The sequence below is a fragment of the Macaca nemestrina genome, chromosome 3 (assembly GCF_043159975.1).
Source record: "Macaca nemestrina isolate mMacNem1 chromosome 3, mMacNem.hap1, whole genome shotgun sequence".
NCBI classification, from domain to species: Eukaryota; Metazoa; Chordata; class Mammalia; order Primates; family Cercopithecidae; genus Macaca; species Macaca nemestrina.
The window spans coordinates 159,466,400-159,493,938 of NC_092127.1; the positions used below are offsets into that span (position 1 = coordinate 159,466,400).

At 42.9% G+C, this 27,539-nt stretch overlaps 1 protein-coding gene and 1 pseudogene across 6 annotated transcripts in view; one reads left to right on the forward strand and one right to left on the reverse strand.

Moving 5' to 3' along the window:
- The window catches only part of LOC105487750 (TBC1 domain family member 1), a 248,177-nt gene that overhangs the window by 125,003 nt on the left and 95,635 nt on the right, over positions 1–27,539 (reverse strand). The window lies entirely within an intron of this gene.
- LOC139362129 (proteasome activator complex subunit 2 pseudogene) lies at positions 14,868–18,158 on the forward strand (annotated as a pseudogene).

The window sequence follows — 27,539 nt, forward strand, 5'->3', positions numbered from 1 at the left end:
ACAGCTGTGCAACTGCTCAGATGATGGACAGCCACAACACTAATATTTGTGGCCAGGCATGGAGTTAAACAAGGCTAAGGCAGTCATAAATTTAATCTTCAAAAGGGCCTACTTTTTGTTACGACCTAACACCTAAACCAATTTTTTCCATTTTTCTATGTAAGGAAAATTCAATTTAAGGCCCAATACCCACAGGCCCAATGTCTTTTTAACAACATTATAGAGAAATGTTAAAAATCCCCTTTCCAATTCAGGTCAAAGGTCAACACATACAGTAAAGGAGGTGGTTTTAAATTTTAAGAGTATCCTTGTATTCAGTGTTCATGACATAATTACCAAACCCAATGACTCGAAAGATTTTTCTCTTTGTGATTTCATATCAAATACACCTTAAAGATCTCTCTGCCATAAAGATTATGATCTATCCTTTCAAGGTATTTTATCTACAAAGAGTCAAAAATCTTTAGGAAAGTTTTATATTTTAAATAATTGATTCCTGATGAGATCTAAATGATTTTAAAAGCCAAAATTTCAGCCAGCCGTGGTGGCTCACACCTGTAATCCCAGCACTTTGGGAGGCCAAGGCAGGCAGATCACGAGGTCACGAGTTTGAGACCAGCCTGGCCAACATTGTGAAACCCCATCTCTACTAAAAATACAAAAAATTAGCTGGGCGTGTTTAGCTGGGCGTGGGGGTGGGTGCCTGTAATCCTAGCTGCTTGGGAGGCCTCAGCAGGAGAACTGCTTGAACCTGGGAGGTGGAGGTTGCAGTGAGCCGAGATTGCGCCATTGGACTCCAGCCTGGGTGACAGCGTGAGACTCTGTCTCAAAAAAAAATAGCCAAAATTTCAACAGGTCAAGCATCTGTCTGCACTTAGCACTCGCTTGGTTATAGCCCACTTTTATACTGCCAAATAATTATACATCATGCAGAGGCCTAAAAACTGTTGGTCAATTATAAAAAGAAGACAGGACAGAGAGAAGAGAAAATAGGAAGTCTAGGTTTCATTCACATCTTTGCCAATGGTTCACAACAGAAGCCTGGTAAAAACTTAGCCACAGTTAGACTGGGCATGTTAGTGCACGCCTGTAAATCCCAGCACCTTGGGAGGCCAAGGCAGGCGGATCACTTGAGCTCAGGAGTTCAAGACCAGCCTGGGCAAAATGGCGAGACCTCGTCTCCACACAAAATACAAAAATGAGTCAGCCAAGGTGGTGTGCGCCTGCAGTCCCTGCTACTCAGGAGGCTGAGGCAGGAGGATTGCTGGAGCCCAGGAGATGGAGGCTGCAGTGAGCCAAGAAGGTACCACTGCACTCCAGCCTGGGTGACAGACCCTGTCTCAAAACAAAACAAAAACAACAACAACAACAAAGCCATAGTGACTCTCCAAAAAAGAATTTATAAGATTTTCCTGGTAAAAGTGATTTCTGTAAAGAACATTTGTCAAACAAAAATAATCAATTTATACAAGAACCCTGCCACTCTTCTAAGCAAGTATATAAAATTATTTTAACAAGTCGTGTGACTCTTCCCAATTACTAACCCCACTCTGAACAGAAAATTCAAACCTCATTCAGTCCTCTGAGGCTTATGAAAATACCTGACATTTCTACATGCTGCGTCTTCCGCTGCATCTGAAGTGAGCAGTGACGTCTTTCATTATATATCAAAAGGTAGAGAAAATGTGTGAAGTCACATAATTTACTGGTGACTCAGTAGGAAATGGTACAAACAAAAAGACGATACAAAGTAGATCACTTGACTGTTCCCTGGATTCCCAGGGTCAGAAGAAACTGAAGAATACATCATAACTTGGTCACGATAGAGGCTGTGATAGTTTTTCCAAGGACCAATCTCTCCTATCCTTTTCTCACAATCTTAAAAAGACATACTTTAGTCAAAGACCAAAGTCTCTCTCTCCTTGCTCTGGTAAGTTTTAGTATTCAGGCATAATTGAGCTCAAGGTTCTCACGCTCAGGGTAAGGTGTGCCCTGTCATTCACAAGCACCAAGAAGTTATGCGTAATACAGATATAAAGGAGATAACTGAGGTCTAAAAACAAAAATCATTGGAATCCTGATCAGAAGACTAACAATTTCAGAACATTTGAAGGCAAAGGGCATACTGCCAAATATAGTTTCAACAACAAATTGCAAATAATTAAAAAAACCTAATGCCATTTAAACATTACTTTAAGTTAGTCAAGTATACTAAGAGACTAAAGAAAAAACGGGTTCTACCTGTGTGTAAGTTTATAAAACCCTCTACCAGAACGGACCTGGAGCACTGTTTTCTTTTCCTCTTTCTTTTTTTGAGACGGAGTTTCGCTTTTGTTGCCCAGGCTGGAGTGCAATGGCGCAATCTCGGCTCACTGCAACCTCTGCACCCCAGGTTCAAGCAATTCTCCTGCCTCGGCCTCCCGAGTAGCTGGGATTATAGGCATGTGCCACCACACTCGGCTAATTTTGTATTTTTTCAGTAGAGATGGGGTTTCTCCATGTTGGTCAGGCTGGTCTTGAACTCCTGCCCTCAGGTGATTCACCAGCCTTGGCCTCCTAAAGTGGTGGGATTACAGGCTTGAGCCACCGCGCCCGGCCTCTGGGGCACTATTTTCTAAAAAAATGAAGGCATAATGTCCACTTGTGATAAAATCCTAAATTCTTTATCTTTATAACTCCGTCCTAGACTCACCTATTTGCAAGGAGGACTTGAGTCATTTACTTCATTTGATTTCTATACATTTTTCTAGGCATCTCTAGACGCCAGAGCCAGGGATTCAAAAATGTGAGATGAATGTAAGTGAGTCCCTGCCCAGAGGAAGAGGTTTACAGTAATTGAGATGGGGCATGTTGAGAGCCTGAACTGAGAACTAAGCCCTGAAGGCTGAGAGAAAGGCTGAATGAAGGATTCTGGAAGACAGGACCAACAGGATTTGGTGGTGCCCTGGCTGGGGGGCTGAGGACACTGAAGACGGCGCATGGTGCCAGGGCTCGGGCTTGGGTTTCTATGCGGATGGCTGTGCCACTAGCTCACAGAGGGAGTGCAGAGTGGAGAAGGTTTGGGGAGACAGTGCAATGAGTTCTGCTTTTGTCTACGCTGAGTAAGACCAGGAAGACTCGAAAGTAAAGGCATCTAGCTGGGTAAGTGGGCCTAGAGTCCAAGACAGGGGCTCTAGACTGGACATGAGCAGCTCACATCTGGGAGGGAAAGTAAAGGAAGGGAGCCAAGACAGGTCCCTGGGATACCCCAACATTTCAGGTGTAGAGAAACTGAGGAATCGCAGGCAGAAAAGGCCTGCGGGGGGAGGCAAGGATGAGGTTAGAGACGCCCAGAAAGGGGACACTCCATCTTCAAGAAAAGGAGTCAGCAATTTAGAATAGGCTAAGGGCTGAGAGAGCTGGCTGTAGCTTCTGCTCATACAGATAAGTAAAAATAAATAAGGGGAAAGACAATACTAAACCCCCAAAATAAACATGCCTAACTGAAAAATGTCCTCAAGTAAAACTTTAGTCTACAAGAACATATACTTCCAATTACAATATTTACTGCAAAAACACAGATCCTTGTAGGGCAAATACACCGAGGCCAGTGGATTTATTCCCACTGATATGATCTGGGTACTTTTAGTGAAAATCTTTTTTTAGTTTTGTCGGAGCAACAGTATCTACGTCATTTCTGTTTGCAGACATTTGCAGACAAAGTAAATCATAACCAACTATTGCACAAACAAGAACCCAAAAAGCATCTTATTGGGACAGATTCAATAAGGGTGTGGGGCTTGGTTTTAATTTTCTTTTAATGAAGAAAGAGACCTTATTTAGATACATAAAAATTAAACTCTTCTTCTGCCGACCTATTTGAGTTTATACTAAAACTCAATTTTGAGAACAAATCTGCATTTTGCTCACAACCAAAACAAGTTTCTTTGTTCACATACTAACAAATGCACAGTAATATATGAAGTTTCTGAAGCATGCATAAGTGAATACTGTTTCATATGTAGCCAGATAATGACATCCCAAGAGAATCAGAAATATTCAGTTCATAAATAAAGTCCTTATTTAAACATTTGGGTCAACTTGCTTTTTAAGGATTTAGGGATTATAAAGGATTATAAATACACTACAAGTGTAATTTTATTCACAAGGATTTAGGAAAGAGCTCCTGAAAGAGTATTTAGAATAAAAAGTAATTTTACTTTACATTTGCTGTTTCGTTTTTCGTCAACTAGTAAGAAACAAATATTAAATAAATCTGAGGCACTGTGTATTGAAAATTCTAGCATTTTTCCCATTATTTGATAGTAATACATTCTAAGACTTCAAAAATATGGCCGGACACGTTTTGTTTTTTCCCTTAAATGAAATGTTTTCTCATTGTAAGGAGTTCAAATGAGCACTTCAAACAAAAAATATGCTATGAAATCATTTTCCAGAAGGAACAGATTTGAGGTTTGTTTTTACTGACAAGTAGTTATTTGTATTTGTTGGTCATAAGGTAAAAAGGAAGGGGGTAAAAACGAAATTAAACCAAGTATTTCCTCACTCTATCTTACATGCCTTAAATTTCATGCAAAACGCTTGAGAAAATATGAGTGCCTATTACTTAAATCATTTAAACAGAAAATACCATCAGACGCTATCTAGATAGGACACAGGTAAACATTCATATTATGCAGCAGTTCAGCCTGACAGGACTAGGTTCAATCATGAAGATTTGAATATGCCTCTGACAATGAGTAAGACATGATTCCCTCTGACTTCAGGAGGCTCACACGTATGTGATTTCCAATATAAGGTGACAGGTGCCAGAACACAAACATGGGAGAAGGCACAGAAGGCCGCTCCTGTGCAGAGGTCTGTCTTGTCTCTTTTGCTTCACACTGTGGTGATCTAATGCCTCAAGGCCTGCTTCATGCTTGCAATTAGACAACAGGTCAGATTAATGTGTTACATCTTCCCAAGGAGAGATCAGGTGTCCCTGTTAGCTGGCTGAGGAGGCATCTGGGCAGAGGTGAAGTGCTAATGACTGTTAGCCCCTGACACAGGGGCCCCTCTTTCATCCCCTCTGCCTTATCTTTCTGTCCTTTGGGTCTTGATCTTTCATCCCATGTAAAACAGAAGTAGCATTATTCAGCTTCCCTAGTTCTGAAATGGCAAATTGGATAAGCTGTTAGTAGCTTTTAAACCCCACAGAGATAGTCAAACACAAAACACAGTTTATGCTCCAAAATGATTGTGTAAAAGGTTCACTACAACCTTCTGACTGACCAACACCTTTCCACAAACACTTAAAACTATGAAACCACAAAAGAAGTAATCGAATGGCTGTAGGAGCTAAAAGAGGGTGGAAGGAGGTGAGAAAGAAAAAGGAAGATCGTGCTGTAAGGATACAAAATTATTTTGTAGGTTTTCTAAAATAGCTTTTAAAACTTAAAACGTTGGGTGGCCAGCATAAACATAGATAGGCTTCATGGAATCACTGAATATTCAATCTGGATGAGAACAAAAGTCCTCGAAGTCCAGCCCCTTCACTGAAAGCACTGATCCTCAACTCAAATGCGGCTGCCCATGAGGATGGCCAGGATTTTCAAACCCTGATGTCCAGGTCCACCCACCACAATGAAGCAGCCCGTTTGGAGGTGGGGCCCTCACTCACTCAGTTTTCAAAGTGCCCCACCCTGGCTGTTCTAATGGGCAGCCAGAGTCCAGAGGCCTGGCTTCATCACCTGTCCTTTGTCATGTCCCAGGGAAGGCAGTGCTTCATAGGAAGGCCTCCTCCACATGCCACCCACAGCACCATCCTACCCTGATCCATTTCATTATGGAGGCCCTTGGCAAACTGTGAACAGCACGAAGGGCAGCCAAACTGCACAGATCCCTACCATGCTTACAGCAGAGATGAATAAACTGGTAGAGACAAAAAAGACTGAATCTGTCTAGACAGAGGGAATAAAGAAGCGCATAAATGACTAAACAAGCAAAGGGGAAAACAAGTGCTACAGAAGTACTAAGGAGGTTAAGAGGGTAGAGAAACGCAAAAATCGCAGAACAGGGTGCATTTCACATAAGTCATTAAAAGCAGATAGGGGTAGGGAGCGGTGGCTCGCACCTGTAATCCCAGCACTTTGGGAGGCTGAGGTGGGTGGAGGATGACCTGAGGTCAGGAGTTCGAGACCAGCCTGACCAACAAGGTGAAACCCTGTCTCTACTAAAAATACAAAAATTAGCCAAGTATGGCGGCAGGCACCTGTAGTCCCAGCTACTTGAGAGGCTGAGAGAGGAAAATCACTTGAACCCACAAGGCAAAGGTTGCAGTGAGTTGAGATCTCACCACTGCACTCCAGCCTGGGTGACAGAGCAAGACTCCGTCTCAAAAATTAATAATAATTAATAAATAAATTAAATTAAATTAAAAAATAAAAAATAAAAGCAAATAGGATACCAAACATTTACCAAACCCTGCCCTTCTTAAAATAAAACCAGTCACAAGGTGTGGGTGAAGAAAGTCAACACCAGGGACTCCAGCTCCTTGTCACTCAAGAAATTTCTCTTTCAGAATATGCCTTGCGCATGTCTTGTCTCAGTGCTCGGCTATTTGGTGAAGTCACCAGGCCTACTGATTTCAAGTCTATGAAAGTGGTGACACCGTTTAGTGAACCACCCTTGGCCAAGAAGAAGCAGACTTATGACTGCGTATCCAGATGACAACACTTACCGGCACTCATGGGGACACTCTGGTTTCTTGGATTCTACAGAGAGGAGCATCAGGATCTTAAGGATGAGCAAAGATGACTAAAGAAGCTTCATGGAAAGGGGAAACCAAAGAAAGGAGAGGGGAAAAGAGCAGCAAAAAAGAAACAGTGTTGGGCCGGGCACGGTGGCTTGCACCTATAATCCCAGCACTTTGGGAGGCCGAGGTGGGCGGATCACAAGGTCAGAAGATTGAGCCCATCCTGGCTAACATGGTGAAACCCCATCTCTACTAAAAATACAAAAAAAATTAGCCGGGCGTGGTGGCGGGTGCCTGTAGTCCCAGCTACTTAGGAGGCTGAGGCAGGAGAATCGCTTGAATCCAGGAGGCAGAGGTTGCAGTAAGCCAAGATTGCGCCACTGCACTCCAGCCTGGGTGACAGAGCAAGACTCCATCTCAAAAAAAAAGGAAGAAATAGTGTTGGTCCCTCAAGAGGGAAAATTTCTTCCTCTGTGGCAGGGAGAAGAAAATGCATCTACTGTCCCACATATTGGAGGAATGTCATCTTCCTAAATGAAGGTTATTTGGAGGTAATCATCTCCTTGTTGAAGTCTAATCTGGTTAAATGGTGACTGGTTTCTTGAACACACTTTAACTATGCAAAATTATTTTGGCCTTGCCTGTGTAATGTAAGGTTTACCTAATTCTCTAATGAAATGAATACATTTAAAAAAAAAAAAAAAAGTCACCAAAGCCTCCTGGGATTCCAAATTGATTCTATTTTTTTCTCCATAAAAAAGGAGATTTAATAAAAATTTAGCTCATATCAAAAATTTTTAACAACCAGAGCCAAACTGCAATTTATGTTTGAATGCTTGCACCTTATTCCCATGCCCTCTCTGCTCCCTGCTGTGTAAAATGAGAAAGGGCTGTAATCACATACAATACAAGTGGACAAAAAAATAGGACCAAAAAACACGGGTGATTTGCAAAGTATCTACACAACGCCTCACACACGGGTCTAATATGTCACTCAGAGGTGATTGTGCTTCTCTGGAAACGCAGTTTTCTACCATGGCATCATGTCTTCTCCATGTCAGTCCCCTGGCATGGCTGCAGTGGGACTGGAGTCACTCCCCAGTGAGTGGGGCCGCTGAGACGTCACATGGCCTTGCCGGCTCTCTGGGGTTCACAGCCAGCTTTGCTTACCTATAAACAGAATCCGCCTCAATGAAAAACATAGCAAAGGAATCTTTTGGGTTTAACCAGATCTCTGAGGGCAGGACTTCATTTCTAAGGTAAAAGATAAGGCTTTCCTCCCTCAGAGGAACTAAGGAGAAAAGAAAAGTTCTCTGTACGGGGCTCAGGCCAGAAGCCACAAGAAACAGAGATGTCCCCCAGGAGGCTGCACTGCTATCTCAGAAGCCAGGCTGGGGATCACAAGCACACCCAGACTAAACACCAGGGAAGCAAAACATCGCTGAACACTTGCTACTGAAGCTGCAAAAAGCCTAGTCTTTCAAATCAAATCATAACCTTAATTCTCACATAATGTGCAATACCCAAGATCCAGGCAGAACTAGCCCCAGACAGCCAGCACCTTACAATCTTACTCTGTATTTAAACCACAACAAGTGAGATCAGCTTATCAGAACTGGTGCAACTACTGAAAAATGTTAAGCTTTGCTCTTGCATTCTTCCCTTCCCTATCCTCTTGCTTTAAGAGGAAAACAAAGCACACATTTACATCTCTGGAGCACCCTCCTCTTACATACACCCTTTTTCTGCATCCTGGGGTCTCCAATCCAAACCAGCACCGGTAGAGGTGTTGTTAGGCTCAACAGAAAGGTCAATCATTTCATAAACAAGAAGCTGCAAGACAGTTACTGCTGAACAGAAAGGCGGGGGAGATGCAAGGAGAACACTTTGCTTTCTCCCTCCAGCTCCCTGCCAGGGAGCCAGGTCAGACCCTTTCTCTGGGCTCGTTAAGTTGCTGCTGAGGCATCCTGCCTTGGCATAAAAGGGCCAACCTCAAGAACCAAGGAAAACAAATATTCACGTTTCACCTCTTTTCAATAATCTATCTTTTTTGAACACAGCTGCAGAATGCACTCTTTAATTATCTTCGGTTTCTAAAAATTAGTTCAATACACATCCACATAACAGAAAAACAGGAAAACATAAAGTTGCCCATTATCCCTGGAAACATCTACAGTTAACAATCTGGTTTTTCTGTTGTGTAGTTCTTTGTGTATACTTTAATGGTAATTTCTTTTCCCAATTTTTTTAAGTGGGATCATAGTGTTCTGCAACTAACTTTTATCATCAAGGGCATATTTCGTTAGAACCCGTATTAGAACCATCTCATTCTTTTCTGATAGGTAATTAAGGCATAGATTTCATTAACTGCAAACACTGTACAAAAACAAAGTACAAAGTTTCTTTTTTTTTTTTTTTTTTTAAGCATAATCAGGATCCATCAGGCACTCTGCTCAATACTAAAGCATTTTGGTAAATGTGTGATGAGTATCCCAACCTCTGCATAAACTGCCAGGACTGCTAATTGCATTTCAGTTTAAGAAAACTGTTTAGTGTGTGCAGGTTGAGGGAGGGAGGTAAGTACAAAAATGAGAGTGAGCCCAATACTGCTTACCAGATCACAAACATTCCATTCGGAGGGAGCCAGGGATCTGGAGCAGGAACTAAAACAGAACAACCTTTAAAAAGGTAGACATGAACTCCCGCTGCTGGTCACAACTATCAGGAGAAAGTCAGCCCTAACTGCTAGGCAGCTGAAGCCACGAATCTGTGATGCTGACAGAACCTAGGGGGAACTCTGTAGCTTGGAATGCTGAAATAAGCTGCAAGCGCTGCTTTGGGCAAGCCACTTGAGCTCGAAGAACTCGGCTCCTCTTCTATTAAAATGAGACATTACCAGCTACCTTGGAGGGTCATTTTGAGGATAAAATTAAATATTGAATGTGAAAGTTTAGCATAGAGCCTGGCCTATAATGGCTCCCAATAAATGCTAGCTGTTACCTTGATGTTTGTAAGGTAAGGAAAGGCCAACTCTTTTTTTTTTTTTTTTTTTGGAGACAGGGTCTTGATCTGTTGCCCAGGCTGGAGTATAATGGAGTATAATGGGCACAATCATAGCTCACCACAGTCTCAACCTCCCAGGCTTGAGCGATTATCCCATTTCAGCCTCCCAAGTAGCTGGAATTGCCAGTGCATGCCACCATGCCTGGCTAGCTTTTTTGTTTTTTGTAGAGATGGGTTTTCACCATGGTGTCCAAGCTGGTCTTAAACACCTGGGCTCAAGGGATCCTGCCACCTCAGCCTCCCAAAGTGCTGGGATTATAGGCGTGAGCCACCAAACCTGACTGCCAACTTTATTAAAATAACAGTACCTAGAAGCAACAAGCTTGCTATTATTCCATCTACCTTTCAGTACAGAACGAACAATAAATGACAAAAATAATTTCTATCATACCAGCAGGCAATAGATAATGCCAATCATGTTCAAACCTTGACCAAATTTCCAAACACCCTGTAGGCAACAAAACTCTCCATCTCACCCCACCCTCAACTTTCCAGCAATTTCAAATATATGAGTATGAATGTTCTGATTAAATGGGGCTGAGGACACAGAACATGCCCCTCTCCTTCCTTCTGCCAGCCCTGGACATCATAAACACGCACAGGAACAGAGTGGGAAAACCACTACCTTACAAAATACACAAGGTCTGTGAGTGGTATCAAAAGACGCAATTACAACAAATTTACTTATAGATCTAATTGTATTTTATTCACGATTCATAAAACAGGGCAGACTCCATTCTACAAAATCGAATGAAAGCTCCCAAAAGGCAATGGCAGAACAGTAGGTATTGGAAGATGAAAACAAAGAAACAGAATAGAAAAAGCTGACTGGTTAACATTAGGTTACTTCAGGCTACTTTTCTGTAAGGGCTAAATAAAGCAGAAGGGACTTCCTTGCTACGCTGACTCAGGTAGACTGGAATCTCCTGTTTTCAGGAAAAACTGGTCTGTCCTGGGATCCATCTGCTTTCTTAACATTTCAGTTTGATTACATCACTTTTAGCATGAGTGACTCCATTTTGGTTTGGTGTGTTAGGAGCTGGGTCTAAACTAATGGCCACCCATAATTTTTAAGAGCGTCAAGCAGTTTTTATGGCACATCAAGGCAGCCCTCTAAGCCTCAGAGCACAAAATACCTAAATACTCAAAGGTCAGCTCCCAGAGAGTAGGACTGCTATCTATTTTGCTACTTATGTAGGACAAAGTGCCGAGTACACTGTCCAGCATACTGCAAGTATTCAATAAGTCTGTTCAATGTATAAATGATTGCAATGCAAAATGACCTAATGACTTCAAAGTTTTTAAGTAATGAGAAAGACGTATTTCAAATAGGTCTTAGAAGAGAAAACCACCATAAATCTGTAAATCTCCAATACAATGCCTGAGTATAGTGGGCATACAACAAATATTTGCAGAAGAAACAGATGCTGTAAAAATAGTAAACCAGAAACACGGGTAGTAATTCCTTTTGTATTATAAGATATTTTCTAGACAGCTGAAGACTTTGTGTCTGGCTATTTTTATTTTAAATATTTTCGGATGGGAACTGCTTAGTATATTTTTTCAAAGCCTACAGAGAATGCAGTTTAACCCTTTCTTTTTTATGGTGGGTATATATTACAATGCCCACAAGAGCGACTGAGGTTTTGTTAAACTGTGTGCTGCTGACTATATGGGATTAGTCTTAGGTGAGAGACAGCATCTCAATTACATACCCCACATTCCTACCAATCCTGAACGAATGCAGGCATGCTCTCTAACAAGCACACCCCAGGGACTGAAGCAGAGATTCTTCAACTTTTTGTGCCATAGACCCCTCTCACAGCTTGGTGAAGCCTATGGACACTGCAGAATAAAGTTCTCAAATGCATAAATTAGAACACAAGGGATGGCAAAAGACTCAATTATGCTGAAAGGGAATTATACTAATAATTATGATATAGTACTAAGTGCTTATTGCCATATTTCACAAGATCAAGCAGCAAGTCAATAACCTACCATAACTCAAAGTAAGGATGAGCACATACAGTATTTGAGAGGTATGTAAAACTGTAAGGCATATGGAAATAACTGACGTGATATCACGATATAATAAGAACTATTTGGTCTTGACACAAGAGCATCTAAAACCCTTGGCATTTCCTGAGGGAACTGGGTAATACTAGGAATACCTTTTGTTACTCAGAATAAGCCCCTACCAACTGTACCTAAGTTCATGCTAATGAGGTGACTCTTTTTGGGCCCTATAGCTTTAGGATTGGCGCTGGCTGCCAGAGTAAACAACTTTGTGATTAGAGGGTTGGGATTTTCCCCCTACTCCTCAACCCCTTATCTCCTGCGAGGGGAGAAAGGTGAATTAGTTACCAATGGCCAATGATTTAATCCATTATGCTCACATACTGGAACCTTCATAAAAACCCTTAAATGGTGGGATTCAGGAAGCTCCTGGGTGGATGAACTTATCAAGGTGTTGCTGGATGGCAGGCCCAAAGAGGGCATGGAAGCTCCAAACACCCCAAAACCCCATCCCATACCTTGCCTTACACATCTCTTCCATTTGGCTATTCTTGAGAGGTATTCTTTCCTTCTTTCCTTCTTTCCTTCTTTCTTTCTTTCAGACGGAGTCTTGCTCTGTCACCCAGGCTGGAGTGCAGTGGCGCAATCTCGGCTCACTGCAAGCTCCGCCTCCCAAGTTCACACCATTCTCCTGCCTCAGCCTCCCAAGTAGCTGGGATGACAGCCGCCCGCCACCACGCCTGGCTAAATTTTTGTATTTTTATTAGAGACAGGGTTTCACCATGCTAGCCAGGATGGTCTCAATCTCCTAAGCTCGTGATCCGCCTGCCTCGGCTTCCCAAAGTCCTGGGATTACAGGCGTGAGCCACTGCGCCCGGCCTTGAGTGGTATTCTTTATAATAAACCAGTAAATGTAAGTAAAGAGTGTTCTAAGTTCTGTGGGCCATTCTAGCAAATGACTGACCCTGAGGAGGAGGTCGTGGGAACTTGATTTATAGCAGGTCAGTGGGTGTCTTGGGGCAGTCTTGTGAGACTGAGCCCTTAACTTGTGGGGTCTGTGCTAACTTCAGGTAGTTAGTGTCAGAATTTAACTGATCACTGGAGACACAGTTGGTGACCAAAGAATCAGAGAAGTGGTTGTTGGTGTAGAGAAAACTCTGACACATCTGATGTCAGAAGTGTTTAGAGTAGAAACAGATCATGGTACTGTGATTTTATTGATGTTATAGTCACAGGAACTGCTACAGGCTGAGTATCCCTAGTCCAAAAATCCAAAATCTAAATGCTCCAAAATTGGAAACTTTGGAGCACTGACATGATACTCAAAGGAAATGCTCATTGGAGCATTTTGGATTTTCAGATTTGGGATGCTCTACCGGTGAGTACAATGCAAATATTCCAAAGTCCAAGACCTACAACACTTGCTGGTCCTAAGCATTTCGGATAAGGGATACTCCATCTGTAATGCTACTGGGTTTGCTGACTACATTCAAAATCAAAGAAAATATTAGATTTTCAGTTACTGGTGAGTGAAAATAAAGATGTGAACTAAAGGAAGTCCAGGGGATGGGAGGTGTCAGCTACATCTCAAAAATACAGTCACCACCACCACGAGTCATGTCTTGGGACCATGGTGCATATGTATTGCATATATGAATAATGCAGTAAAGCCAGCCCCACCATTACAGTGCAAACAAATCCACCCGAAAATGAGAAAGCCTCGCTAGATGCTATAGTCATCAAAGAAATTAAAATCAACATGAAGAGCAAATTCTAATGGGGCAAAATTCAAGTGTTCATTGGTTAGAATAATGGAATTAATTTCGACACATTATAAATTCTTCATTAATACCAGCACATTACAATCTTTTCAAATGTTACAAGTACTCAATTTTAGTGTGATGTGATTTATTGCCTAGCTAGTCTTTGGAACACAACAACTCAGTCCAATACAGAAACAGATGGAAAAGCATTTTCAACTGTCAACTTGATATTATCACTCCCAATGGAAAAACAAGAAAAGCATACCCAATAAATACCTTTGATATCTCATTTCAAGAAACTCTTAATCAGGTTGCAGCTCACTTCTGACAACCACTGCAGGCAAGTGGGCAAGCCTTTCCTCTAGAATATTCTTCCACTGACTCTCCTCCACTAGTGTCTACAGGTTCTTCCAGATCCAGCCCAAATGTCTCCTCCCCTTCCTTCCTCCACAGGCCTGCTCTCTCGGGTCCTGAGGGCACCTGGTCTTCTGCTGTAACACCTGCCACAGCCCTGAGTCCTTCCCCTATACCACATGCTGGGGACAGGATGCTGTTTGATTCCCTTCTGTGTACCCTGAAGGCCTACATCAGAGTATTTGCTTAACACACACACTTTAATGTGTGAGGCAGTTTCTGTTTCTCAAAAAGTATAAAATGCATAATATAACAGCAATTCACTCCGATTAAATATATTTACTTGAAAATACACCAAAGTGTTGCAAGTAAACTTTACCTACAACATGTAGGTTAAACATGAAAGAAACATAAAACCCTTCCACTTTTTTTTTTTTCCTTTTTTTTTTTTTTTTTTTTTTTTTGAGATGGAGTCTCGCTTGCCCAGGCTGGAGTGCAGTGGTTTGATCTCAGATCACCGTAACTAACCTCTGCCTCCCAGGTTCAAGCGATTCTCCTGCTTCAGCCTCTGGAGTAGCTGGAATTACAGGCACCCACCACCACACCCAGCTAATTTTTGTTTTTTTAGTGGAGACAGGGTTTCACCATGTTGGCCAGGCTGGTCTTGAACTCCTGACTTCCCAAGTGATTCACCTGCTTTGGCTTCCCAAAGTGCTGGAATTACAGGCGAGAGCCACTGTGCCGGATGGAAAAGCCTTCACTTTCTAATTTTTACCTAATATGATGTAGGGAAAGTGTGACCAACAATATTTTATATAATCAAATACACACAGGGGAACCTAAATTTCTGACACCTTCTCTTCAACCCGGTCATTTAAGTTAACACAATATCTCAGGCATCAATACCACTTATCAGGGCCCACTGTGTGCCAGAGGCCATGCTTTCTGTGGATTATATCTCATTTAATCCTCACACCAACAATCTGAGGAAGATACCCTCATTCCCATTTTACAGAAGGCAGACTATCAGGTCAGAAACTGTGCCGCGCACTGGGTTGAAGAGTGGGGACAGACAGGTAATAACATGATTTAGAAAACAAGGCAACAGAGGCAAGGAGACTGACCACGTGCACAGAGGGGAGGTCAGGAGGGGAGGGGCAGAGAAAACCACCTAAGGGCGAGGAGGCCCAGTTGGTCAGGGGAGGCAGGCGAGGTGGGAGGTGTGGAGGAGGCCCACGACAGCCTGACCCAGCTGCCAGCAAACAGCTGAGACTAAGACAGCTGAGGCCTGCCAGGTGGGGACTTGGCCAGGTTTGCATTTCCAACAGATTGCCAGGGCTGCTGGGGAGAGAATGGGCTTGATGGACAAAACAGCAAAGGAAGGATGACAGGCAGGAGGATGAGGTGGCGATGGCTCATTCACCTGCCTTCATCCCCAAAGAGACAGTTGCTGGAGGCAGGGGCCTTGTAACCCAGTGCCTGGCACTGCACCTCACACCCAGAGTGAATACATCATGATGAAAGAACAGACAAGCAACTGAGGAGAGAGAAGGGACGCTCTCACCTAGGGCAGTGGCAATACAAAAGGAGAGGAGAGGATGAAGTCAAGAACTATCTAGAAGGTAAAACTGGCAAGAAGTGGTAACTGAATGTGACAGGTGAGGGCTGAGGATGGGGAAAGGTTGGGAGAGTTCAGTGGGAGATGGCAGAACCACTGTGACCAAAAAAAAAAATACAGAAATCTGAATACAGATTACAACTCAGTATCTATTCATACGGGTTTTCTCTTCTCAAGGACATCTTATTCCTGAACAAAATGTGGAAACTGTGCAGATAGTGAAACCAGGGTGCGCTGCAGCTCAGAGAATAGTCCCCTCGCCCATCCACCCCCAGTCTACTCTGGCATTCTGGCAAAAAAAATTATCTTTAAAAAAAAACAAAGTAAAGGTATATGAACAGCTATTATGTCTTCTAGTTATTTCCAGCAAAAGAGATAGAATTTTAAATAGTGCTTATTAATAAAACAGATCGGGAAGGGACTACATGTGGTGGTCTCTGGGTAGTAGGAATATGTATTGGGGCTTTTCAGTAAGTTATTTTTCATATATATGTATTTTTGTAATCATAAAAAAGGTTATTTTTAACTTTTTTAAAAGTACATTTTTCTTAAACTTTAGTCTTTTCAAGGTTACCGTCTACTGCTACTAGGTAAAAACTTCTAGGGGCAAAATCATTTTGAAAGAAGAAAAAAATCTTCATCTTAGGATAAAACTCTTTTAATGTACAAGTGAAATGGCATATAGTTCTAAGTGCCCCCAAATGCTTCATGACATAAGACACAAAAGTCTTTAAGTCAGGAAGCACAATACAGTATGAAAACAAACTTCCAAATAAACCCCAGAAACCAAAAACTTTAGATGGCAGTCTAAAAGCAATATTCAAAAGACTGCCCCTGCATTTGCATAGATAATTATCTAAGAAGAAGATCTGTAGCTTAAATTAAAATTGTGATAATACTAAGCACTGGTCTGTTTCATGAAGCTGATGGTTCAAACTTGAGTTTAGATAAACCATTAGTGTGTTAACCAAATAAATACTCTTGTTCCTTCTCAGGAACTGCAGTAAAATAAATGTGATTCAAATGATTACATATGTGGACACAGTATGGAATCACCTTGACAGCATCAAAATTAATTTTTTAAAAACAAAATAATTCATAGTATAGGCTATGCCTCAAATCTACAAAGCCTTTGTTCAAATCTTTAAAAGTCAAACCCCTGTTCTCCCCATCACAGACAAAAACCCTTGGGTGGCAGACTTTGGAAAGCCAAGTGTGGGTTGGATCTCAGTCCTTGCTTGTGCCACTGGCTGGGTGCCTTTGTGCAGCCCCCAACTTGCACAACCATACAGTGCAGCCCAGCCACAGCCCTGTCATCATCTTTGAGGTTCATGGTCGTTTCCAAATGAATAGAAATTTACACATTTCCAAATGAATAGAAAATTACACTAATTCATGAGTGCCAGGCTCAATCACAGGAAAGGGCTCTGAGCATATGTTATAACTATCAGTTATTTACAATTTTAAAATATGCCAGACTAGCTTTACAGCACTAACTGCATTCTTGAGTAAAACTTATCACATGTGTTCAAGAACCCAGATCTTCATTCTGATCAGTGGTAGAAACAGGTTTTCCTCTCATACCACTTCAGTTCTTGAAATAAACTACACTCACCAAGTAACCATTCCTTTTCTTTAATTTTGATCAACAGGCAAATCAGAACTTTTGCCAATAAAGGATATTAGTTAAAAGTAGTCGAATCTATTTTCCACTTTATATATTTTAGACTGCACACGACACCAAGGGTAACAATAACAATACTATTCATTGCTCCTTGGCATTCTCGGAGTTACAAATGTTAGATAACTTCAATATATGTTTATAAAACTCAGGCTGTGAATGTGAAGGCCCAGGCAACTGGCCGGAAGACCAGAGATCCAGCAACTGAAGCCACACGGCCAAGCCTTGTGGTGGGTGCCTGAGCAGGGAGGCCCGCACCCAGGTACGTGTCTTCAGGCAAGAGCTTTCCCAAGAAGGCAAGGAATTCCTCTACAGATTCTTGCCACAGAAAATCATATACCCGCATCAGGCCTTGCAAAACGATTCTCTCATTGTAGCTGCTTGACCTCCCTCCAGGCCCCACTGGACATCTCCATCCCAGAACCCCCACCCAAGGATGAGGTAGAAACAGAGAAGCAGGAGAAGAAAGAAGTCCCTGAGTGTGGATTTCTCCCTGGGAATGAGAAGGTTGTCGCTGCTTGCCATGGTTACGCCAGAAGTCTGGATTCTCAAAGAGAAATGCATGCTGATGATCACATGGATCCAGCACCTGATCCCCAAGACTGAGGATGGAAATGATTTGGGGTAGTAATCCAGGAGATGGTGCTGGAGAGGGTGAATGCCGTCAAGACCAAAGTGGAAGCCTTCCAGACAACCATTTCCAAATACTTCTCAGAACATGGGGATGCTGTGGCCAAGGCCTCCAAGGAGACCCATGTAACGGTTTACCGGGAGTTGGTGCAAAAGTTGGTGAGATAAGATGGCGTGTGGGGAGGTCAAGGCCAGGGTACTGGACCTGAAGGCCTTCTGTGCTGAGGTTTATCATATGATCAGCACCAACCTGGAGAAAACCCCAACCCAAAGGGTGAAGAGAAAGCATCTGTGTACTGAGCCCAGGGCTGGAAGGAAAACAAATGATCTATACTTTGTGAGGGGGCGGGGAAAGAAACCTCAGGTTGTATCCTCGCATTTGATACCTAAAAAGCAGAACTGAATGGCAAATATTTTCTTCCTGCTTTTACAGATGAAGGAAATCAAAGAAATACTGTACAGGACAAGAATGAAACAGTATGAAGTTGCACAGACAACGAAGTTTCCAAGTCTTAATTCCTAGCCAGTGCCTAACCCTCTGCTAACATTTTGCTCTACACCTTTATCTGTCCTGGCTCCCAGCATATAAGGAAGAAAATCTCATCTCCTTGTAGCACCCATCACTCCAGGTCAGTTTCCCCAGGGCTGTTGTGTCAGTTTTGAAGGGAATGAACTGCAGTACTCTTAAAATCACTTCTAGTTCCAAATTCTACAAAAATAAACTGGCTAATAGAATGAAAATACAAAAAAAAAAAAAAAAAAAAGATACCCACAAAACAAAACCCAAAAAATGCCAACATCAAGAACATGGTGATACAGGTTAAGTATTACACATAAACTGCAAAAAATAAAAACAAAAAAGCCCTCAGCTGGTAAGCACCCATGGAGTAGACCCCGCTTGCCAAAAGTTCATGTGAAAAAGATTTAAGGATTGTAATTGACTGTAAACCCAAGATAAGCCAACAGAATGGCCTGGAGAACAAAAGAATGAAAAGGAACAAAAAGCCTAGGGCATTAGGAGAAATGTCAACCTCACACTAAGAGAGGAGTCACAGCCTCAGCCTCCTTCTTGCTGATCAGGTCACACAGCAAGTTTCATTTTTGGTTTTAGGACACTTTCAAAGCAGCAGCAACAAGGGTAATAAAATGCATGAACAGAGGCTGAGGGAAGGCAGCAAAAATGCCTTTGCCTTGGGAAGGGGAGACATGGCAGCGGCCTTTAGAAATCTGTCGCAGGGAAGAGGCATCAGCTCCACTTTTCTCATAAATGGGAAAGAAAGAGGCTGGGCGTGGTGGTTCACGTCTGTAGTCTCAGCACTTTGGGAGGACAAGGTGGGTGGGTACTTGAACCCAGGAGTTCAAGACCAACCTGGGCAACACAGTGGTGCACACCTATAGTCTCAGCTATTTAGCAGGCTGAGGTAGGGGACTCACTTGAGCCCGGGAGTTCAAGGCTGCAGTGAGCCACGACGGTGCCACTGCACTTCATCCGGGTGACAGAGCAAAACCTGGTCTCAAAAAACAAACAAACAAAAAAACTAAGTAAGAAAGATTTCCACTTTGAATATATTACAAAGACCTTTCTTTCCACTAGAGCTCATTCAAATGGTACAGAATTCTTGAGGAGTCAGGCATCCCTTAAAAAGGTTCGAGCACCACAGGCTAGGGCTTTAGGGCTTTATTTAACAAAGACAGGCAATGAGAGCCTGCCTCTACCTTCCAGGGCCTCCTGAGCAGGTTCCCTCCAGGCAGGATTTGAAAACGGGTTTTTTTCTCCCCCTTCAGGCCTCTCAACTTCTGGGGGTGGGGTTAAGTGCTGACTTCATTTTCACGAGATCAGATATTTTACAATCAGGGAATTTCTGGAGAACCAACACCAAAACCAAGGCTGACAGGAGATAAAGACTGGCTTCGCCAGCCAAGAGCTGCTGCTGGGAATGTGCTCAAAGCTTTGTTGTGGCCGGGTGCTCTGGCTCACACCCTTAATGCCAGCACTTTGGGAGGTCAAGGTGGGTGGATCGCTTGAGGTCAGGAGTTTGAGACCAGCCTGGCTAACATGGTGAAACCCCCGTCTCTACTAAAAACACAAAAATTAGCCGGGCATGGTGGCGGGCACCTGTAATCCCAGCTACGTGGGCGGCTGAGGCAGGAGAACTGCTTGAACCCGGGAGGAGGAGGAGGTTGCAGGGAGCTGAGATTGCGCCACTGCACTCCAGCCCAATCAACGGAGTGAGACTGTGTCTCAAAAAAATAAAGATTTGTTGTTTGTCCCATGCCAAGGGAGCGCTACTATATGTTGAGGGGCTTCAGTGACTTACTGGAACTGAACTTTGATCCATTCACCACAATGCAGGAACAAGAACTCCCTCTACCAAGTGGGAATTGTAGTCTCTGAATCCTAATGACATTTTCAAAAGCAAGGCTTCATCTTCATTTACAAGAGGAAAAAAATAAAATAAAGATCAGCCTTAAGGGGAGGCGCAGGATAATGAAATCTTACTAATGTAATTCTCTCCTTTAGAATGTTTAGTAAACACTTTCATTTCATAGACATCTTAAAGAAGATTCTTATAGTGTTCTGATTCTCTCTCTGTCTCTCTCCCTCTCTCTCTCAGGATGGCATCTGCTCCTCAAAAACTAAGAAAGATGATTTCTTTCTCTACATTTCCAGCTCTAAATTCTTTCCTAAACTTCGCTAACATTTCCAATCACCTATTTAAAGAATCACCAGGCCGGGCACAGTGGCTCATGCCTGTAATCCCAGCATTTTGGGAGGCCGAGGCAGGCGGATCACCTGAGGTCAGGAGTTCAAGACCAGCCTGGCTAACATGGTGAAACCCCCGTCTCCACTAAAAATACAAAATTAGCTGGGCATGGTGGTGCACGCCTGTAATCCCAGCTACTCCAGAGGCTGAGGCAGGAGAATCACTTAAACCCAGGAGGTGGAGGTTGCAGTGAGCTGAGATTGTGCCACTGCACTCCAGCCTGGGGGACAGAGTGAGACTCTATCTCCAAAAAAAGAAAAAGAAAAAGGATCACCAGACTTATAGTCCTTAACCTTAAAATATCCACATCAAGCTCATTCTCTTCTCCTTAAAATAGGCCTTTCTTCCTACTTCCTTGTTTCCCAAATGCCTTCTAGGTAACTGGGCTCAAAACCTGGAAAGTGGCTTCTGCTCTTCTTTCTCCTTATTCCCTCTTTCCCTCAGCTCTTTGAGTGTATATTCTCTCACCATGAGCCCAAAACCTCAAGCACCGGTCCGGGCCTGCACTTGCTTCAGCCAGACCACAGCAAGACCTCTCCTCTGCCGCCTCTGGCATCTCCCTACATCCATCCTGCCATCCATCCTGCCATCCATCCTGCCATCCATCCTGCCATCCATCCTGCCATCCATCCTGCTATCCAGCACAGCCTGATCTTCTGGAAACACATGTCTGATGGAGTCAGCCTCCTGCTCACAAACCTTCTAGGGTTCCTCTGCAATCTCTACCAGAACAAACACAGTCCTGCTAACCCTCAGGGTCTCCCACCGATGGCGTTTCGCTCAACTCTTCCTGCCTTCTTTCAGCTGGCTTCTCTGTAAGTTCCGTTTGTACCAAACATGTTTCAAACACACCTCCTAAGCCTCTGTTCATTTGAGTTTCCACCTCCATGCCTTTGCTCATGCAGCTTCTTCCACCTGCAGAATTCTTTGTCACCCCCTGGATGGGACCTTTGAATCACTCACTCAACTTACTCACTTCTGGGATGAAATGCAGCCACAGGAGGCTGGAATGGCTGGTATCTGGTCACAGAGCCAGGCTAGACACAACTAGACCTCCCCAGTAAGGACTGGTTTTTTAGGTCACACCGGGTCCCTATGATTTGCTTTTAATTGGGATAAAATCATCCTGTGTGACCTCTAAGCCCACTAAATTTAAAAAAGAGAGAGGGAGAGAAGAGCCGCCACTGCCCACATTTCCAGGGACTGGCAGGGATTCTCTGAAACTCACAAGTCTTACCAGGTCTGCACGCTCATGTTGAGCAGTAGGTACTAAGTGACTGTAAAGGGCTGTGGTGCCCACCCTGGGGTCTTCATGCAGGGCTTGAGGGTAGAGTCACCCTCTCTGCCCCATAGTGACAGGCCAGCTGGGCTCCACTGCCTCCATCTGTTCGGTCAGGATTAGCACAAAAACCTGTTAGAGAGGTTGAAAGAGCCCCCAGATTGGCAGAGAGATACTCCAGGACACTGTGGACCTTGCTTAACACCCACACCCAAGCCAAATCTCTGGCACCCAGAATAAAAATGATGTTTTTGAGAAGGACAGTAAGTTAACAGTGTACAATCAGTTCTACTTATCCCTGATCAAAATTAACAGTGAGGTTGTAAAGTGCAATTTACTACATTTGGGAAATTATTACCTCTGTATACCAAGGGGCTACTCAGAGGTTTACAGTTCTCCACCTGCTTTCCAGCAGGCCGACCCTGTGACTGCCTTCACCGCCTTCCCCCAACCCAACCCCGCCCCAGGTCAGCAGCTGGGTCTCTCTCGTCCTGGCAGTTGTGTCTCAAGTGCTGACACAGAGTAGAGGCACAAGAAATAGATTGTGATCAACACCGAGCTTGAAGCGGCCAGATTTCCTGACCAAGAATGTCTGGAAACACCACACTACTCCCCCAAATAGTGTAGTTATTGCAAAACAAATACAGAGTTGTGTGGTGTGGTGGTCTTGTACATCAAGCTCTTTCCTTGGGGAAAAATATCCAGAGACCACAATCTCAGCTGATTTACACACTAGAGAACTGACAAAAATCAAACTTTGGTATGATGTTCTTTCAGTTACACCAAAACTGGATGGCACAGGCTTGAAGGGCTGCTTTTACTGAAACACAAGTGCAATATAAATCCCTATGTATTACATTCACATAGTTCTGGGAATGGAAGGAGAATCGCTTCTCTTCACCTGGAAATTCAGGAAGACAGCTTTTTCTGGAACCAAAAGAAGGCTTTAGCCCTAGATGTACTAGCAATATCTCATGCTTATAATACAATTAATTGATTAATAAACAGCACACAAGGGGCCACAAACTCCTTACTCATAAGCGGGCTTTTGGTTTGTGTTTCTGAAGTCAAATTTTACAAGTTCTAATACAGGGGTATCCAATCTTTTGGCTTCCCTGGGCCACACTGGAAGAATTGTCTTGGCCCACATGTAACATACATTAACACTAATGATAGTTGATTAGCTTTAAAAAAAAAAATCTCATAATGTTTTAATGAATAAAGTTTATGAATCTTTTTTGGGCCACATTCAAAACCATCCTTGCCCGTATGCAGCCCACAGGCCGTGGATTGGACACTTGCTCTAACATTTTAAACTTGGAAACTTACATATTTCTTTTAAAAGCCTAACACAATGGAGACTGTCACAATAGACCAGCGTAAATGTCTCTAAGCAAATAATGTCTCAAAAATATGACAGTTTATTTCCACCTAATGACTGGTTTCCTTTGGGCCCACCCTTTAAAAAGAACTTCCGCAAAAATACCATTTGGCTAATTCTCTGCCTTGGGCAGTCCTACAATTATAAATTCTGCTAAACAAATAAACTTCCTTCCTATTTTTAAAGTATTCCAAAATTGGAAACTCTATGTCTCTGGTTGGCAAACTATTTTCTGGAGTCTAACAGCCTTAGCCGTGAAGAAATTCTTCGCTGCACTTTGAGAGATGAAAAAGACCAGGAACTGTCAAGGAGTCCCTCCCTATGCCTATTTCAGGGAAGGGGAACTAAAGGCACAGAGTTGTGACCTTGGGCAAGGTCACACAGGCTGCTGGTGGCAGAAGCCAATGTCATCCTCTCTCCCCCATTTTCCCCTTAACTGATCTAAGTGACTTGTGGCCTGAAGAAAGCAGTTTGCTCTTGTTCGGTACTAGGGACCAGGGTTTATGTTTCATTCATGCAGAATGTGCTAGAACAACAGAAAGAATCTAAATATTAGTGTCAGCGAAAAGAATCAATCTCTGTAAAACATTTAAAGAGATTTATTCTGAGCCAGATGTGAGGACCACGACCCATGACATAACCCCAGGAGGTCCTGAGAACATGTGCTCAAGGTGATCGGGGCTATAACTTGGTTTATACATTTTAGGGAGACATAAGACATCAATCAATATATGTAAGGTATACACTGGTTTGGTCTGGAAAGGTAGGACAACTTGAAGGTGGAGGAGAAGTTCCAAGTCATAGGTGGATTCAAAGAGTTTCTGAGTGGCAATTAGTTGAAAGTGTTGTTATTTAAAGATGTGGAATCAATAGAAATAAGTGTGTAGGTTAAGACAAGGTCATAACCTGGGTAAACACCAAGGTTTTTATCATGCGGGTGAGGCCTCCAGGTAGCAAGCTCATCAGACCTAACAAAAAATGTGCCAGACTCTTAGTTAATTCTCTCCTGGTACAGGGAAAAGATCTGGAAAGCGAAGGGAATTCTTTAGAGAATGTAGATTTTCCCCACAAGAGACAGCTTTCCAGGGCCATTTCAAAATATGTCAAAGAAATACATTTTGTGGTAAAATATTTCAGTTTCTTTCAGGGCCTACTATCTGTCATGTGATGTTAGACTAGAGTTAGGCTGGAATTTGAGATCTGTTTTGGCAGTCTTAAGATCTGTTTTAATGTTTACACTGGTCAGCTGTGCCTGAATTCCAGAGAGAGGAAGGTATAATGAAGCATGTCCCCTTTCCCATCACGACCTGAATGAGTTTTTCACGTTTCTTTGGAATGCACTTGACTGAGGAGGGGGTGGTCCATCGGTCAGTTGGGGTGCTTCAAATTTTGTTTTTGGTTTCCATTTGAATGAGTACCAGGTGGTGCAAAGAGCTCTGTTTGGATCTTAGCTGTGGCTTTGGGAAAGACATCTCACCTGTAGTGGGCTTCCTGTTTCTTCATCCTTAAAAAGAGGGAATACAGCTAAGCAACTACAAAAGTCTTTCTCCACCCCTGAATTCAATGATGATGATGGTTCACGTGTACTAAGTGCTTAATCTAGGTACTAAGTGTGTTATGTGGATAAATCGTCAACAGCTTGGATGACAGCCATTTATTATCCCCCTTTTAATGGATGAACACATTCATGTCTAGAGAAAAAAAATAACTTACTTAAGGTCATACTTCCACTGGTAACGCGTGGAGAGATCTGACCTAGACCAATGATTCCATGGGCCCTTTCCTCCTTATCAGAGGTAGACAATCTAAGATAGTTGGCTTGACTTGCAGTCACAGAGACACAGATTCTGAATTGAATACAACTGTAGCAATCATTTAACACAATGTTCTCATTTTATAGATCAAGGACTGAGGCCCAGGCAAGCATAACTTGCCCTAGGCCAAAAAATGTATTGGAAACATGTAGCTACACCCTGCTGTTCCTAGACAAGCTCATCCTAAAGAGTGCTTGACAGTTTACATGCACTTACATCAGCTCATCTGATGCCAAACAAGGCTACCTGATGGGCAGCTGGCATTGATCATCTTTCCCATGTCACCTAGCCAAGGCTAAACAGCAAACACAGAGCACACCAGGACCTGCACCCCACGCCTGCTACTGCCTGCCTAGTGTGCTGTCTATAGGCTAATAAAACATCCACAGTATGATGCTCTAGAGAGTCTATGCAGAATCGACTCCTACAGAGAACTTTCCAGGTAAGCTGAATCACTATGAAACATGGTACTGTGGTACTTTGAAAAGAATATCAGAGAACAAGTGAAAACACTCTAAAATCCACAACTCAAGTCAACGATGAAATGCAATCTCATGTGGTCACTCAAAACTGACCTCTTTCAGTCTACCATTCAATTGTCTGAACCTCCTCCCAATCTTCACCTTCAATCTTCTATGTGATTTTTCTCTTATTTCCTGTTTCCTTCTCTCCCTAGCTGAGAACATCACAAAATTCAGGGATTTAAAAAAAAATGTTACACTTCTTGTATAGTTTCAATATGGTGTATCTATTTTTAAAAGCAGATTAGTTGAATGTTTTATGTCTCTCACCTAAGAAAGGGGAAAATAGTTCAGTTTCTCAGTGGAACAAGATATTTTTCTAAGCTCTGCTGCCCTTGTTTCACATCCTGAACATGTGTTGTAATCCCTCTGTTACAGAGATAATGCAGGTACAACAGATAAAATATGAATTTAGAGCCAAACAAGTCAAGCTTTAATCTTAATAGCTAGGATAAGGTACTGAGCCTTTCTGAACTTCAGTTTCTTCATATTTCTTTTCCGCAAAAAAAAAAAAAAAGGGGGGTGGGGGAAGGAGGAAATAATAGCACTACTGCCACAATTATTTTGAGAATTAAATTAATTATGAGACTTGACTACTCCTAACACAATGGTTGGCACAAATAAAGTTCTCAAAAATATAATCATCTCCTCCCTTATGTTACTCATGCTAATATAACTGTCCCTTCTATTAAATGCCCTTTGCAGGTGATGTTTTTCTGAGCAAAGTCAATCTCTCATATCAGAGGGAAGAGATCCATTACACACACCTACTCCATCTTCTAGAGGATGCCTTCCCGGAAACAGAAGCACTCAGTGAATGGGTGGGTCACTATAGCCCAGTGCTAGGGAGCTAAACAGCCACATTAGACATTGGCAAGTTCCACTCTCTTCAAATACTCAGGCTGTGCTTCTTCTTGCACAGTTAACACAACTGGTTGGTCCTCCCAGGCTGCAGAAACACCCTTCACACATCAAAGGATCCCCACCCACCCCAACCCGACTACTCAGCCTTCCTCTCTTTGCTCATTTCCCTGCAGGCATCTTGACCTGAAATTTGCAAGAATACACTCATCAAGTGGTTAAATCAAGTATTATGGGTCAGGCACAGTGGCTCAGGCCTGTAATTACGGCACTTTGGGGCCGAGGCAGGCATATCACTTGAGGTCAGGAGTTCAAGACCAGCCTGGCCAACATGACAAAACCCCATCTCTACTAAAAATACAAAAATTAGCCAGTCGTGGTGGCGTGTGCCTGTAGTCCCAGCTACTCAAGAGGCTGAGGCAGGAGAATCACTTGACCCCGGGAGGCAGAGGTTGCAGTGAGCCGAGATCGCACCACTGCACTCCAGCCTGGGCAACAGAGCAAGACTCTTGTCTCAAAAATATAAATAAATAGTGTTCTGAAATACAATAGATTGTTTGATAGATGTGCATAGTTTTGATTTTAGTAAAACATTTTGAAGATGAAAGTGCAAACAAATCAGCAGAGCAGTATTAACAACATACATCAAAAACAGGTGTCCAAGAACTTTTTTTTTTTTTTTTTTTTTTTTTTTGAGGCGGAGTCTCGCTCTGTCGCCCAGGCTGGAGTGCAGTGGCGCGATCTCGGCTCACTGCAAGCTCCGCCTCCCGGGTTCCCGCCATTCTCCTGCCTCAGCCTCCCGAGTAGCTGGGACTACAGGCGCCGCCACCACGCCCGGCTAATTTTTTTTTGTATTTTTAGTGGAGACGGGGTTTCATTGTGTTAGCCAGGATGGTCTCGATCTCCTGACCTCGTGATCCGCCCATCTCGGCCTCCCAAACCAAGAACTTTTTAAGTTCTGCCACAAACTAGCTGTGTGATTTTGTTCAAATCAAGTTACTTCATCTCTCTGGGTGTCAGTTCCCCACGTAGCAAAGAAGGAATGGAATTACATTCAAGA